The sequence below is a fragment of the Suricata suricatta genome, chromosome 9, assembly GCF_006229205.1.
Source record: "Suricata suricatta isolate VVHF042 chromosome 9, meerkat_22Aug2017_6uvM2_HiC, whole genome shotgun sequence".
NCBI lineage: Eukaryota > Metazoa > Chordata > Mammalia > Carnivora > Herpestidae > Suricata > Suricata suricatta.
Window position 1 is genome coordinate 75,566,934 of NC_043708.1, and position 15,900 is coordinate 75,582,833.

The 15,900-nt window shown below is 43.3% G+C and overlaps 1 long non-coding RNA gene across 4 annotated transcripts in view; it reads left to right on the forward strand.

Annotated features, from left to right (window-relative positions):
• Nucleotides 1-14,941, forward strand: part of LOC115302769 — a 28,086-nt gene extending 13,145 nt beyond the window's left edge. Inside the window, exons 4-9 of one of the 4 annotated variants that reach the window (XR_003913623.1) lie at nt 3,499-3,665; nt 4,159-4,363; nt 6,361-6,819; nt 8,444-8,580; nt 8,753-8,948; nt 14,820-14,941. This is a non-coding gene — a long non-coding RNA (uncharacterized LOC115302769). Of the gene's footprint in view, nt 1-3,498; nt 3,666-4,158; nt 4,364-6,360; nt 7,385-8,443; nt 8,581-8,752; nt 9,131-14,819 lie in introns of those variants that run through there. The other 3 variants (XR_003913622.1, XR_003913624.1, XR_003913621.1) reach the window with 3 other exon arrangements.
• Nucleotides 14,942-15,900: the final 959 nt, after the last annotated feature.

Genomic DNA, 15,900 nt, shown 5'->3' on the forward strand with positions numbered 1-15,900 from the left:
TTAAAGAATGGATCTATTTGTTCTTCACAGTCAACAGTGGCTTCCTGGTACTTTCTGGACCTCAAGTTGCCACTGCCTTTCACTGCATTGTGTAGGTATCTATAACCTCACTGCTGATAAGGTGCTGGTGTAGGTGGCCCTGAGCTTCACACTTCATTCATCATAATAATGCTGCAATGCCAAAGCAGTTGGCACCAGGCTCTAAGTTCTGTACACAAATGAATTGAAATAGAACATCATCAATCAAACACTTATTGAGTGGCTACTGAATATATGACACTGCACTTCAAGTCCAGGAAAGGGTGTTTTCATTCATCTAGTCATTCAGTTATTTACTAAGTACTTGTTGAACACCTCCACTGGACTGGAAACCCAGTGGTGGAAAAAACCCAAAATGGAGTAAACACACCAGCAACACAGCTTGTGTGATAACAAGACCACTGTTATACCTCACCCGAGTCCAGCCTTAGAAGAGGCTGTACAGGTGGGATTAAAGCCATGGCCATGTCTCCCAGCCAAAGTGACTTTCCCCCTGGCAACCCATGTCGCCTTCTTGGAGGTTCTTCATGCCATAGCCTCAGCACCTTCTCATGTCGTTTGCTCCCTCCTGACAATATCCCTCTGAGAGGGAGGCAAATAAAAGCCTCATCTCAGACATAGGGGAACTCAGAGAGAAAAGTGGAAGAGCTTCTGAAATCACATAGAAGGACAGAGGCAGCATTCTGGGCTCAATGAAGTGCATCACAGGGGACCCCGGGGAAGTGGTTTTCAACCAAGACACAGATAACAACAGCAATCCAGGGTCATCAAGTTTTCCTCTCTCTGTGACATTGGAGCGATATCAATTATGCGAGAAGGAAAGTGAAGGAGAAGCAGGTTAACAAGTCAGAGTTAATCCACCAGTAATAATCCACAGCAGTGATTTGAGCTCAAACAAGGACTCCAGGTCAAAGGAATCTGAGTTATGCTGCAGAAAGTTGGAGAGGCTATATCCACCAAAACACCTCCAGTGAGAGTCTCACGACTGACCATCATTTTCTCAGACCAACAGTGCATAAAATATGTTCAGCAACACGAATCAATTCCCACCTTAAACCTTGTCCTCCATCACCCTACCGTCCTCCCAAGGTTTGACTGACCATAAAAGCCGGCTCTAACATGAAAAGTTAGAAACACAAAACAGTCAGTTCTTAGGACATTTCTTTTTGCAAATGGGTGCGGGAAACCACGTGTGTGAACCAGCTCATGTTTCTTCATGACTGAACTGTTTCTATGGATCAAGAGCGCAGAGCTGGTGAACAGACGTGCCTCGCTGCCTCCAGCCATCTCTGCCCTGTCCAGCTGCCAGGACTGCTCGGACAGAGGCTGGAAAGGACATGGTGTTTCCTGCCCTTCAGCCCTCCCGAGTGACCACATCGTCCCTGGTCTTTCAGAACAAGACCCTGATGTGCCTCAGGCAAGAACCTCATAGACTCACACGTATCAGTAGTTTTAGCCTGTAGGTCACTCTCTGGTGGGGACATCTCCCCTTTAAAATGACTATGTAACCGTTTAAATCCGTACCACCCAGGGGTGGCAGTAATAGGGCAGATAGAACCAGGTGGGTTTCCTGGAGGACTGTGTTAGGAAAGGGTGTAAGAAGAGCAGCAGTGGGGTGCACAGAGCAAAGCTGCCAGAAACCTTGGAAGATTTGTCAGACAGCTTGTTGCTAAAATCATGTCCAATGTTTACCAATAAACATATTAGAATAAACATACGGGCAGCTTCTGGGGAAAAAAAGTCAAGCAATATGGAACTGAATTTAGTTTGCTGAAACACCATATTTCCTTTGCATGGCCAAGCTGTGGCTTTACAAGTGAGGACAATAGGAAGGGCCATATCTGGGGTGTTTTGAAGGGCATTGGGGAAAATGCCCCTCATCCAAAACAAGCACAACCCACTTCCCTTCCCCCATCCCCATCTTGCCAAGACCCCTCCAATTCCAGCATTCGAGAGATGGCTCTTCCAAGTTTCACCTTTTCTAGCTTTTCCTTTAACATTTAAGAGCTTTAAAAAGGGGTCCCTGTTAACCCCTGATAGGTGGCTGGGCATGACCTTTTAGCTTGCTTTCGGCCCTGGTCCCGTAGGAAAGGTCTTGGTCTTTAGAAGAGCGCTCTCTTTGGGTTTTAGGATGGTCTGGTAACACAGGTGAGCAAACGAGGACAAAGAGGCCCAGGAGGGGCACTGGAAACAGTCTTTGCTACATTGTGTAGGGCCGTCCCACGCTAAGCTAAGCATGAGTCTACAAAACTGGCTAATGAAAATTCCCCTCTGTAAGCACAAAGCCTTGTTTTCCCATCAAGCCTTCTGGTATTAAGATTCTGACAAACCCTTCTCAATCATTATTAGAAGGTAGAATAAACTTGAAGAACTGATGTTCAGATGATGTCTGGGTCCCCTGTGTGTGTTTGTGTGTGCACGTGTGTGTGTGCTTGACTTCCCTTTACCCTCTGAAATAAATTGAGACAAGGCTTTGCAATAGTTAATATACTATAAATAAATACTCTAAGCAATGTGAGTTACTAACCAGACTCTTCACCATAAATGTCCTATGTGAAAACTGACCCCTGTTTGACACCTCAGCTATTTTAAAGCTACTCGTACAAATTCCTCAGCTCTGCTAATCTGTAAAGGCTAAAATGTCCCTGCTTCTAGGCTCTGAGGGACTCTCCTGACAAGGAAAGTTGGTGTCAGGGAATAATTAGGTTCTGTTTGAGAGGGGGAGGGAAATGTCAAGAGCTTATTATTTCTGGTCACCTTGTTAGACATTTATATTGAAATGCTGCAGAAAATAACACAGACATGAAGAATATTCAAGTCAAAGACAATAATTGCTTTGGCTAGAGAGAAATTAATTCGTTTCATTTCCAGGCATCTGGCTGTTTAGTTTTAGAGCATAGACCCTAAGCAAAATAAAAATGTATGAGATTAGTCTCTCCATAGAGGACAGAGCAGCCAGGCAGGTCTTCTCTCATTGTTTAAACACACTGGCTGTTAACAAATAGAGGTGAAATATCTCCATCAATGGCCCTCTACATCCCACCCCTCTATAGAATGTTATATAGATCACTCATCTCCTCAGCCTGTCTCTCTCACCCTACTTCCACAAAGATTTAGTCATATAAGTCATACAAAGAGGTTCACAGCAAATGCGATTTTTCTCTTTAGAGCCCGATGTGGGGCTAGAACTCATGACCTGTGAGATCCTGACCTAAGCCGAAGAGGGTTGCTTAGCCGACCGAGCCACCCAGGGGCCCTGCAAATGTGATTTTCTTGGAATGAGTTTGTAATTCACAATCGCCTTGAACAGAATATCGATGCTCAAGAGAAACCATTATTTTTGCTTCTGACAAGTGCAAAATAATTGAATACTTCCAGATCTAGATTCCAAAGTGATTAGCTCTTAGCTAAATTAAACATAGATTAATAAAAAGATGACATTTTCCTTTTTACCTGCAGACTACAGTTGGGGAATACGGGGAGAGCAAAATCTCTGAGAACCCCAAGCAAAATATGAAACCTGAAGTATAAATGTCTGTGTGATAATCCAGGACTCTTAACCTACGTGGTTGAACCACACTAAGATTCACCTGACCAGTTTGCGGGTCAAGTCAGGAACTACAGAGGTACGTGAAGTAGTATGCTCTATTTCATCACACCATGATGACCGAGACAAGCACCATCTGTGGAGAACTCAGCCTGGGAGAAGGCATGTGTTAGCCTGAGTTAGTGAGAACACTTAACCCAAATGCATGGGATGGAGAAATGCAATTGCAACATGCATATCCAAACATTACTACAAAGGCTTTCCTGTATTTCTTAACACTTTGTATCCATAGGCAAGGCACTCTACTAACATTCTCTTTCCCCTACTCCCTTCCCTTCTTTCCTCTCCATTAACCCTTTGTGTAGCTGATTAGCTGGTCAGCACCATAGCTCCCGATTTACACATGGAGAAATTGAGAAATGGAGAGGTTAAGTGATTTGCTCAAGGTCACCAACAGGAGAGTTGGATTTAGAAACGACTGCTTCTTGATTCTCTGGGCACTGAGCCAATCTGCCTCTCCTCACGTCCGTGTGAATGTTAAATACCTTTATCTGAATTCATTTTTATTTCAGATTTCTGTCTGTGTGCAAAGTGTACATGGATGATGTGTCTCACCCCCTTGCTGAGTGCAGCAGCTTGCTCTTTCTGGCAGGCTGTTCCGTCCTCCTCTGGAACAAGGTGCCTTTGGACCCCAGGCCTGGGCCAGGACCCCAGTGAGGGCAGAATCTTCACATCTGATCCTGCACAGGGAGTAATAGTCACGGTGGCTCAGATCAGGTTTGTGTTCCCCAGCTCCTACATGCTGTCCCTTGTCCCTCCACCTGGCTCATGGGGAGGCTTCAAAAGAGAGCCTTTGGCTGACAAGGAACCCACTTGTCACGCACTCTATTTGGGCCTACTCAGCAGAATATGCCTTCCCAAGGTGGCAGTAAGGGTACAATCCCTAATACATAGTGACTCATCTATAATCTTTAGCCAACAGGGAATTTAAGCAAAACCTGTATTAGAAGACCAAAGTGTGTGAAACTGTAGGTCAGTGTGGGGCAGAAATTATTCAGGTCAGCGGGAGGGCAGGAGCCAGAGCCTAAACATGCATTTTGTCCCCCAAACCTTTTCCAGCAGCGCTGATGCTCTCTTGTAACCTTCAAGCCTTTGGCTCCTCTTTCCTCTGCTGCCCTTTTCAGCCACCATTTTAATCATCTGCCTGTGGCTTTTCGTTTCTGCTGCCCAGTGTCACTCATCTCCTCCTCCTTCCCCAGCCTCCCCAGCCAGGGCCAAAGGTTGTTTAAGGTCCCTGAAAATTAACTTTAGCCTTGCTTTGCAAGGTGAATTGTTGCTTTCTGATGAAGCCTCACACCCTCAATGAGCTTGTGAAAATATGCCACACAAAAATAGCCTCATGCTTACGGTGTGAGACTCAAGAGTTTTCATGCCCTAAGCCTCAGATTGTTCCCTCTGGTTTTTCTCCTTGCTTAGAAGATACAATCAATCATTTCCAGATCTTTCCAAAGAATTCTTTTAGGTGATACACACACACACACACACACACACACACACACACACACACACGATGTCTTGTATAGTTTGCAATGGTTAGGTTTGGAATATTTACTGAAAGCTACAGCCTGGCTCTCTCTTCCCTGCTCACTTTAGATGGGATGGTAAAGGATGATAGGAAAAGACTAGAGTCCAGCCTACTGAAAAGATGGACTTTATAGTGAAGAGTAGAACGCACAACCCCTTACTTCTTCCTCCAGAGCCTGGATTACTTAAGGGTCAACTCCAGGAGACGGGCAACAAAGAATCACGAATGAAGCTTCAAGTCTCCACCCTAGGGGGCACCTGCCATGTTGCTTCAGTCTCCAGAGTCCCCCAAACATGAGGTGGCCCTGAAGTGGGTCCCTGAGCAGCTCTCACAGGTTACCCTCGATTATTCCTAGACCTCAGAACCAGTGCACTGCGGAAACTTCAGAATCAGTACGAGTCATTGTCACTCTGTCATAGCCTTTCCAGGTGTCTTGTCTGGACTGCCTTCAGCATTACCCACGGTCTCCTTTGTGAGTCAGGGGGTTAAGGGCAATAGAATTCACTATTTTCTGACTCAACATATACGTTTTGTGTGTGTAACTGAAGACGCCTTTGCATGAGGTGATGGAAACACGTATGTACGAGCAAGGGGCTTTTTTATATTTAAAAAACACAAGCTTCATTTATAAAATCAAGTGAGAAATTATATGTATCATGAGAGAATAATATTAATAGCCAACACTGCATAGCACTTTATACACTGGTGTTTTGTTGAGGTTAAAAATATATACAAAATTTGCCACGTTAACCATTTTTAAGTGCAAAATTTAGTGGCATTAAAAACATTCACATTCTTGTGCAACTGTCACTGGCATCCATCTCCAGAACTTCTTCCACCTTCCCAAGCTGAAGCTCTGTACTCATTAAACACTAACTCCCCGTTCTCCGCTGTCCTCAAGCCCTGGCAACTATCAGTCTACTTTCTGGTTTTCTGTCTCTATGAATTTGACTCCTCGAGGCATTTCATATAAAGGAATCATTCAATATTTGTCCTTTTCGGAAGCTGTAGGGGTAGGCACTTTCTATGTATTGGTTATCATAACACTAGCCTTACAAGGTAAGTAAAATTATAATCCCCATTTTACAGATGAGGAGATTGAGATAGAAACTGACTAAATGAGAAGTAGAAAACAAATGCTCAGAGATCAGAGGGAAAGGTCTCCTTTAATTTGGTTCTTTGTCCCCAGAGTTTCAAGAGCAACTTAGAAGGAAGCAAACAGTCATCAGGTTGGAGGCCCGCCCCAAGCACCTGCCAGTCGCATCTCTGTTTCTGCATAAGGCCTAAGCAGCTGGACACGGGGGCACTTGTGCAGGAGAGAAGGGAGAACGTGCTGAACAAGTTAAGTGCCCCTTGTCTCCCCCGCCCCCCAGCACGTCGCGCAGGCTGAGCTGGTGACCCGGGCAGGATCCGAGCCAAGGATTAATCCATCACAATGAGACGTTCTATTTTGGGCCAGCAGCTCGAGCAGATGCCTGCACATCGCAGAGGCCGGGCACCCAGGGAGGCAGCCGCACAGGCTTACTGGCACCCACCGCTCCACTTGCTGCCTAAAGCCGAGAGAGAAACTGGACAGCGACAGGCGGTTCCCTGCTGACGCCCGAGGAGTATCAAAGTTAGACTTGCAGATGCCCATGGAATCTCTTAGGTGGGCCCTTCTGAGAAACCCAATTTTCTTACCTAGACTGTGTTTAGAATCTGCCCGGCCGTCTGGGTTACGCCCTTTCCCCTGCGCACCCACACCGTGCCCTTCACCTCTCACCCACCCTCTCCGGCCTCGGGGCTCCTGCACGTCCACACCCATGGCAGTGGGGTTTTCTCCAAAGTGCGCATTCCGCCCTGCCCCAGACCACACTCCAGGCTGGGATGAGGGCTGGTGTGTGTCACCACCCAGCCTCTGCATGATGAAAAGGAAACCAACTCACTGAGGCTGCCCCACAGCTCAGGGCGGGTCAGTGCCCGCAAGGCCTTAGGTTTTCCCAGGAAGCTACACTCCAGCTCCCCGGAGAGATTATGCCCTGCGGCCTCCTCCCTCCCACAACCTTTGGCCATTTGATCTCCAGTCTACATTGAGCTGGACAGGGCAGCCGAGAGATTCCTTCAGGGGTTGCTTTCCAAAGATATGACAGGGAGGAGAGGGAAAAAGAAAAAAGATAAAACAGCAGTTGAATACTTGAAGCCCAATTGTGAATGGAAATTGCATTTTAAGTCAATCTTGACGGCTGACTTTTTTTTTTCTTTTTGTCGCTTTCATCAGCCCTTCCCAAGCAGAAGCAGCACATTTGAATCATGGAGAACATTCTTGCAGGTTTTATTAATGACTCTGTGAGAGAGTTTTGAAAATCTAAAGCTTTAAATATCGAAATGTTAGATATTTAGATAGTACCTAAGTATTCGATATTTAGATAGTATCTAACCATCTTGGGGCACCTGGGTGGCTCAGTTGGTAAGCTTTGGACTTCAGCTCAGGTCATGATCTCACTTTGAGCCCCACTTGGGATGCTGTGCTGACAGCTCAGGGCCTGGAGCCTGCTTTTGGATTCTGTGTCTCCCTCTCTCTCTGCCCCTCCCTGCTCACACTATCTCAAAAAAACAAAACAAAACATTAAAAAAATAGATAGTACCTAAACATCTAAATGTTAGGGCAACATTTAAAGAAAGGATTGTCTCTGTTTTTATTGGTATTTTTTGGCCATGGTTGAGATTATTTCCCCCTAAATTTTCTACTCCTGCCAGCGTGTTTTGCCTAACCTATTACTTAATGTTTTCCTTGTTTCTGTGTAAGCCACCTATTCGTTTTAATTGTTTTTAATGTTTATTTATTTTTGAGAGAGAGAGACACAATGAGAGTGGGGCAGGGGCAGAGAGCAAGGGAGACACAGAATCCAAAGCAGGCTCCAGTCTCCAAGCTGTCAGCACAGAGAGCCTGATGTGGGGTTCGAACTCACGAACGGTGAGATTAGACCAGAGCTGAAGTCAAACTCTTAATCAACAGAGCCACCCACACGCCTCTAAACCACCCATTCTTTAAGTTTCAATCTTTCTAAAGATTTAGTCAATGAAGATTTTTGATTGATCAAAATGTCAGATTTCTTTCTTACAGATCTCAGGGTAGGGAGTAAGTACAAAACGGCTTCTATATGGTTGGAAGCATACACCTTGTAAGTATAAATGATAACTCAAAAGGCCCAGAGCTCTGGGGCCCTAGATAGACTTCACTGCATGCAAACTTGAGCTCATCACTTGCCCTTTGCACTTTGCCAACCTCCCAGGCTTCCTTACTCAGCCCACACAGGAAGCCAACCACAGAGGAGGAGCATCTAACCAAAACCGGCAGGGAAGCAGATTGGGACTAATGGTACAGGAACACTCTAGGCCATGAATGTACCACAGCCAAATACCGCCTCAGGTGAGCTGCTGGCGCGGGTTTCGTTCCTGAGAACACAGAAGCAATCCCTGTCTGGTTTGCTCTTAAAAAGCCACTCACCTCTACCACTAAGACTCAGCCCTTCCCTCCTCCCTTAGTTGTTTCATGTGCTTCAACACCAAGCTCACTCTCCAAGCTTTGGCTTCTCTTCCAGACTCTATCCCACCCTTGCCCCAGCACATGGAATCCCTTCTTATCCTCAGAGCCAGAGCCGTACTTGTTTCATTTGTATAATGGAAAACAGGAGCTGACTATGCCTCAGACATCAGTTAGCGCGGTGATTTTTAAATAATGTTCATGGAGTCTTGGGATTCCTAAGCGGCAAGCAACAGAGGCCACTGAGGATGCAGGTATGTGTGTGAGTGAGCAAATAAGCACACACGCAGCAGTGACTGTCTAGAAAAAGGAAGGCTCCCAATGTCCCACAGGCACATAGATGTATTTATCAACCAGAACAAAATACGGTTTATCACTTTCATGTAATGGGTACCTCCTTGCTCAATAAAAGGATTCTGTTATTTAAAGAAAATCATTTGAAAAAGACTGTGAACCCATCGTACCCTTCCTTTATCCACAGGGATGCCCCTGGGTGTGCCCAGGTGGGATTCTCATGTCTGCTTTCCTCTACATAGAGGAGCTCTCTTCTGGTTCCAGCCCTGAATAAAGAGGACAGAGCCTCATGACTCCATCTGGGCCAAGGTTATTGCCAAGAATAACCTGGCATCAGGATATTCAAACTCTTGGCCTTGAAGCTCTGGCATTCCAGTAGAGGCTGAGTTAGAGCTGTCACAGAGAAGTTCAGCAGACTGGGGACAGTAAATGCAGTCTAGCCCTTTGCTGAAACTAGAGCATGGCTCAAAAATCAACACAATGAGTAAAACTTGGTAGTAGCTTCCTTTAACAAATATATGCATGGTGCTGAGTCCTTTTGCAAAAGGACTTGAATTTTGTTGCTGTACACTCTTGGATGGATTCCCAAGAATCATCCAAGACTGCTCCAGCTTATTCTTGTTCTTCAGAAAGTGTGTTTCCCCAGGAGCCTGTGTATAAGTAAATATACCTGCTATTTTTAAGAGGAGGAGGCCTATGTTCTTCACACTTAGAGTGCTTCAAAGCAACTCACACGGAACACTATGTATACCTAAGTGAGACCAAGCTACAGTCCTAAGGGAATCCCAGTCTCACCCTAGATCCACAGTGCTTGCTAATGTATATAATGCAGACTATGATAATAATGGTGATCTTAATACTATTTACGGAGCCCTTCTGGGTCATAGATGCAATGCTATGTACTATATATTTAATCTTCACAAACTTCCTATTAGATGGGTATTCTCACCATCCTAGCTCTACAGAAGAAAACATTGATGTTGACATTCAAGAAGAAATACACCTGAGGTTAAAATTTGAGTGTGGCAGAAGTAGGATTCAAACAAAATTTTCCTGTCTCCAAAACCCATATTAATCTCAATGTAACATTTTGTTATGCTGCCCCCTTTGGAACCCAGACACAGTCCTCATTGATTGGGAGTGGCCAAGGTGAGAGACTAGGAGAGAAGAGGAAGCTCATCTTGACTGAAATTTCTCTGGGGTTCTACCTCAAAAGCAGGAGACTCTTCTCAGCTAATAATGAGGAGTTGAAGAGCAGCGTGTGCTCCAGAGATTTATTTTGGATCCATCAGTCCCTTGCCATGTCTATTGAAATAGTCAAATACCTAAGGCATTGCTCAGACCCAGCTGCCAGTGCCACCCTGGAGCCACTAAGCCATACTGGAAAGAGATCCCACTCAACACAGCTAAGAGAGGCCAAAGCCAAATCAAGTAGAAAACAAGAGATTTAAGAAATAATGGATGGCATCTGACTAGCTCATACATTCAGCTGTTGTGCATTGAGTACATAACAGAGGGCTGAGCTTTGGCATTCAATGCATCTTCTCCTCACCCATCAGTCAGTTGTCTGGCCAACTGCAGTGACAACTGGATGGTCTCTCTCTTTCTCTCTCTCTCTCTCTCACTCTCTCTGACTCTGAGTATACTTTATATGTAATGTCACTTAATGACTAACATTGGAGAGTAGGCTTTATGGTAGGAAACTAATGACCTCATTTTTTTTAAGTTTATTTTGAGAGAGGGAGAGAGGGCATGTGCACATGTGCACAAGTAGGGGAGGGGGAGAGACAGAGGGAGAATCCTAAGAGGTTCTGCATCATCAGCATGGAACCCTAGTCAGGGCTCAAACCCACAAACCGTGAGATCATGACCTGAGCCACAATCAAGAGTCAGATGCTTAACTGAATGAGCCACCCAGGTGCCCCACTGATGACCTCAATTTTTAGGAGATGAAAGAAGTAACAGAGTGTACCATCTGCATAATAAATGTCCTAATGCAGGGCATTTATCCCGGTGGTATCCATGTAGAGGATGTACAGAACAGTGATTCACAAATTATAAAGTGCATAAAAATCACCTGGGGATCTTGTTACAATTCAAAATTTGACTCATTAGGTAGAGGCTGGGAGTCTGCATTTCTATCAAATATAAGTACTGCTGCGGGAGCTGGTCTCAAGACTATACTTTGATAGCAAAGGCCCAGAGCCAGAGGAAGGTGATGGGGATCAGAGAAATATGGGGGAAAAGAGAGGAGACCATAGCCCCCTAAAGGACACTCCTTAGTCACTACAAAACAGGAGATTGGGGGAGTGAAGGATGTGGTTTATGCCTTATTCTTGCAAAACTGCATGAAAGAGCATTGCAGGAATTTAATTTTCCTCAGAATCTGTGGGCTAATCCAACAACGTCTTGGTTCTATGTGGGCTATTGCTGTGGAATGGTTCAGATGAGTGCTTCTCAACTCACAATGGTAGCATTTTATTTTTATTATTTTTTAAAATGTTTATTTTGAGAGATAGAGACTGTGTGTGTGTGTGTGTGTGTGTGTGTGTGTGTGTGTGCACGCGAGCATGTGCACATGAGCAACGGAGGAGCAGAGAGAAAATCCCAAGCAGGTTCTATGCTGTCAGCACAAAGCTTGATGTGGGGCTCAATCTCACAATCTGTAAGATCATGAACAGAGCAGAAGAGTTGGACACTTAACCAACTGAGCCCCCCAGGCACCTCCAAGTGGTTGCATTTTAGATTCACTGGAGTCATGAAAATGTATCCGTGTTAGATTACCATCCAGAGAATTAAATCTTAATATCTGGAGGTAGAGCCCTAGCTCCAAGTTTGTTTCCTTATTTTAAATCTCTCCAGGTTGAGAACCCTTGGTCTAATTGTTCCATGCAGCAAAGATTATGTGCAAAAAAAAAACCTGGACACAGAAGTTCATACTCTAGCTGGGACAAGGCTAACCCCAGAGTATGATTCAGTGGAACAAGTTGTCCTACTTAGGTGAAGAATTGAAGCTTGGTCATTTTGCTATTTTGGGATTACTGGATTATACTTGAAGAATTTTTTTTAGAGGGATACCAGATAGAATCATGAACAGAACATTCCCAATGCAAATCTGCTCACAAAATTCACGTGTCCCTTGGATAGTCTTGTCTTTTCCTTTCCGATTTTATCTGTTACGGAAAGTTATGCTGTTTCAATAAAGTTTCTTTAAGAAGTCTGAGAAGACTAGTCTTTGGCCATAGGAAGGGCCACTCAGACCCGATCCTTGGCCTCTGGATCTTCTTGTCCACCCAGGCTTATGTAGGAATCCCTCTAGTTCTAGGCTACACCTGGATATGGAAGTAGATAGAAGTGCCTGTCCTGGCTCTGAATTCACACCCTGAGGAGGTGCAGATAGAGTTGAACTTTCTGATAAACTGTTGCATCATGATCAACCTGCAGGGGCCATGTATATTACAGTTCCCCAGAGAAACAGAACCAATAGGATACACACACACACACACACACACACACACACACACACACAATTTATTATAAGGTATTGGTTCACAAGATTATGGAGGCTGAGAAGTTCTAAGATCCAGAGTCAGCAAGCTGGAGATACAGGAGGGTGGTGTAGGTCCAGACCAAGTCTGAGTCTTCAAATTCTCCCTTGGTCCACAGTTTTGTTATACTTGGCTCCAAAGGATTGGGAGAGGTCCACCCACAATGGAAAGGACAATATGGTTTACTCAGTCTACTGATTCCAGTGTTAATCTCATTTAGCAACACCTACACAGGCACACCTAGAGTCATTTTTAACCAAATATCTGAGCATCCTTGGCCCAGTCAGGTTGACACATATAGATTCTCATAGTGGGGTGCCTGGATGGCTCGGTTAAGTGTCTGGCTCTTGATTTCAGCTCAGGTCATGATCTCACAGTTGTGAGACTGAGCCCCACATCAGGCTCTGTGCTAGACATCTGGCCTGCTTAAGATTCTCCCTCTCTCTGCCCCTCTCACCAGCTTATGTTCTCCCTCTCTCTTAAAAAAATTTTTTAAGCCCACAGAAAGATGAATTGGGTCCAGCTCCACCATTTACCAGCCAGGACTGAGCAAATAGGCTGAAGTTTAAGTATTATCTCAACCATCATCTTTAAATCTTTAAATGCCCTCCAGCAACAATTTCATCAAAGTGTTTGTTTAGTCTTTTTACCCCTAATTTGGTCCAGCTTCTCATGCCAATATCAGGAGACCTCTGTTATGGCCAGTGCCCTTGTTCAGGCTCTGTTTGTTTATTCCTTTGTCCACCTCTGCCCATTCTCCATCAAATCCTATCAGTCCACCAAGGCCAGTTTATATTTTACTCTGTTCATGAAGCATGTACTAGCCACTCCAGCTCACAATGGCCTATGTTCCTTTGGACTTCATAGCTTTTATTAATTTCTGTATGACTTTCTTGGCACTTTATCACATACTAACTACCTGATCTTTCTTGTATGGAGGCAGTAACTCAGAACAACTGAAGCATGGACATTGAAGTCATATCCCTAGGTTCAAATCTGACACTACCACTTACTAGGCAGATATTAATGTCTCTAACTTTCAGGCTGTGCATTAATAAAAAAATAGTCTACCTTGCAAAGTAGTAGTAAAAGTGAAATTAATGAAAATGATACTATAACTTTATTTGTGACTTTCATTGTCTTATCTCAGAGTGTGATGATCAAAGAATACAGTCCAGTTAAAAAAATATCAACCTCAAAATAACTGTACTTTTTTTCCTCACATTTTTTAATTTCTGGAAGGAATATATATTTTTGGCCAAAAAAACAAACAAAAAAAACCCTTGACAATCCCCTTTCTTTTACTATATACTTCCCTTATACCCCGTAACTGCTCAGAACCTTTCTTTTTATGATATTCAACTCCTCTCCCAGTTTGAGACCACAGGATCTTGCTGTTTTATCTTCTACCATTTCCTGGCTCCACTCTAGTCCTGTGTCCATTTCTCCATTCTTGTAAACCTGCATAGCAACATGGCCAGATCTGCAAGGGCCTACTGGCCCACACACACTTGCAAGATGAGAACGAGGGAAAGGTTAATAAGGGCAGAGAAAAGACATATTATTGCTATACTATTGCTCTAATACATTGCAAAATGAAGCAAGAATTATACTCATTTTCCTTACAAATGTGCAACTAGACTGCAAACTCTTTTAAGAAAAAGCCTTATATTATACTTTTTTATACTCTGCACCAGGGCTGCCCATTAGAACTTTCTGCATTAATGGAAATGGTCTACCAACTGTGCTGTCCAATATGCTAGCCCTTGTCTTCATGTGGTGTTGAGTACTTGAAATGTGGCTAGAGCAACAAAGGAAGTGATTTTTTATTTTATTGAATTTATATCACAAAGGCCAACATGTCTATTGGCTACCATATTGGACAGAGCAGACAATGTCTACCACAATACCTTGCACAAAGCAGACACTCAGTAACATTTATTGGCTGGCTGGCTGGCTGAATAAATGATTAAATAAGCTAAACTATAAATTATATGTTGCAGTGTTGATATTTTTACAAGTAGATAATTTTACAATCTACTTTCCTAGGTAGAAAGCAGCTATTTTCCTGTTGCATTCTACTCTGGAGCAGTTTTCTTGCTACAGGAAAAATAGCAAATGCTAAAACAAATAAGATTCTATATTTAGGTCTCGTTTCTTTGTTCAGTATAAATTCCTTCTGACTCTGAGGTCAGCCTCTTTTGTATTTCAGAAATTAAAAAAAAAGCTGTGATGTACATGTTTTACTTAATGGTGGGTTCTTGTTATGACATTTCCCTTCAGGAATGAAAGAGGAAGAGATAAGTTATTGTCAATGCAGCCACAAGCAAATTCAACCATCTTCCTCAGCACTGAAGAGAAACGTCAAAAAGGATTAATCATGCATTAAAGATGCACGGACATGTTATCTCTCCCATATATTGAAGGACTGGGATATGTTTAAGTATTTGTAGACCATTATTAGATAGTCAGGAACTTAGGAACCTTGAAATAATGTTTATATCAGTAGCTCTATAATTTCAACTTTCACCACAAAGAAAAAAATTTTATTGATTGTTTAATCTGCACAATAATTGTGCTTAAGACTATCGAGCCTTATAAAAGAATATATGTTGAACTTATTTCTTCATGTTTTTAAAACATCACATTTGAACAAGACCCAATATATTTGGGTCTCTCTTCTCCTCCTAGAAAGACAGTTTAGAAACCAAGATAAAGTGAAGTCATAAAAAGATTCCCAAGATAAGAGGAGCAGGAACCTTATATTCAATCTGAACAGAAGAAGTCTAGAAACTTAAGATTAATATTATGCTAAGTGAAATAAACCAGACACAAAACATACCAGGCATGTACTCTATTATTGAACTTAGATGAAATATCTACAAGAGGCAAAATCATAGAGATAGAAAGTAGATTCAAGGTTACCAGGGCCTGGGGAGAGAGAGGAATGGGAAGTATTGCTCAGTTGGAGAGCTTCTCTTTGGGGAAATGAAAAGTTTTGGAACTAGATAGTCATGATGGTTTTACAACATTGTGAGTGTCATCAATGCCATTAAATCATACAATTTAAAATTGTTAAAATGGTCACTTTCATGTTATATATATTCTACCACAATAAGAAAAGGAGAAGAGTTTGGTATCCCAAAAGTAGGTCTCACAGAGAAGAAAAATAACACCATTTAGGTGAGGCCAACAGGCAAATTTAACCAGGTATTTAGGCCAGCAAAGTTATAGAGAAAATATCTGACTTTAGGACTTTAGACAAGCAACATTCTATTGGGAAAACAAGGTTGTCCTCCAAACAGAAGCAATGAAATAACAAATGGCATTAACTAGGAGGCAAAAGAAGGGATGTTAATAGGGT